The 1,417-nt window shown below is 39.2% G+C and overlaps 1 pseudogene; it reads right to left on the minus strand.

The window, feature by feature from the left end:
- Positions 1 to 981: 981 nt before the first annotated feature.
- On the minus strand, positions 982 to 1,206 carry LOC128250051 (U2 spliceosomal RNA; annotated as a pseudogene).
- Positions 1,207 to 1,417: the final 211 nt, after the last annotated feature.

The following is a 1,417-nucleotide window of genomic DNA, read 5'->3' on the forward strand; positions in this document are numbered from 1 at the left end:
CCGCCATTGTTCTTTTCTTCTCTCCGTTTTCCTTTTCTCTTTAATCTACACAGCTTATCCTCTCTATTTCTCTTCCTTCCACATCTCCATCAATCTTTTCTCACTTTCTCATCCTCAACATATCTCTGTTCCATTTCTTTATTTCCCTTTTGTCCTTCATTTCTCTCCCTTCATTTACTCTATTTCTCTCCCTATCCTATCCTTTTCTTTCCATTCTGTCACATTCTTTATTCATTCGTTATATACCTTTGCTCTTTTCTTTTCTAACCTTACCTTCTATTCCCCACGTCCTACAAGCATTTACACACACAATCACTTTTGTTACCCCCATCGCTATAATCACCACCCACGTCCTTGAACCTTAGTCCATTTATCTCTAATATGCCTTAGATAAAGTGACCATCTACCATAAATCTAGCCAGGCGCTATTGTTTTCAGTTAATAAAGCACAGATTGTCGGGATGAAATTTCATAGTAGGCCGGTTAAAATGCTTCTCTTTAGAATGCAGAATACAGTAAAACCTACTTTGTTTGTATATATATATATATATTCTTTTATTCTTTTATTTGTTTCAGTAATTTTACTGCGGCCATGCTGGAACACCACCTTTTAGTCGAGCAAATCGACCCTAGAACTTAATCTTTGTAAGCCTAGTGCTTATTCTATCGGTCTGTTTTGCCGAACCGCTAAGTTACGGAAAGGTAAACACACCAGCATCTATTGTCAAGGGATGTTGGGGGACAAACAGAAACATACAAACATACACACACGCACATACATATATAGATAGATAGATAAATAATTAGGTTTGTATAAATAAATAAGTATTGGTCTCAAATTTTAGCACAAAGACAACAATTTCGAGAGGAGGAGCAAGTCGATTAAATCGACCCCAACTATTCAACTGGGACTTATCTTACCGACCTTGAAATGATAAAAGGCAAAATCAACCTCGACGGAATTAGAACTCAAATCGTAAAGACGGATGAAATGCCGCCAAGCATTTTACCCACCGCCATAACGATTCTACCAGTTCACCACCTTCTTTCGTGCTTTCGCGGCAAAGGCAGAGCAATCCACTAACTCTTCGCCTCCTTCAAAAAATTATGTTAATATCAATGGCCCCAAATAGGAACCATATCAGATATTAAGCTGATAAGGGCAAATGCAGCACTTTAACCTTAGCCAAAAGACCGAGAAGCGACTCTTTACTCTTACTCTTTTACTTGTTTCAGTCATTTGACTGCGGCCATGCTGGAGCACCGCTTTTAGTCGAACAAATCGACCCCAGAACTTATTCTTTGTAAGCCTAGTACTTATTCTATCGGTCTCTTTTGCCGAACCGCTAAGTTACGGAGACGTAAACACACCAGCATCGGTCGTCAAGCGATGTCGAGGGGACAAACACAGATTCAC

The sequence above is a fragment of the Octopus bimaculoides genome, chromosome 1 (genome assembly GCF_046866305.1).
Source record: "Octopus bimaculoides isolate indiv1 chromosome 1, ASM4686630v1, whole genome shotgun sequence".
Classification (NCBI taxonomy): Eukaryota; Metazoa; Mollusca; class Cephalopoda; order Octopoda; family Octopodidae; genus Octopus; species Octopus bimaculoides.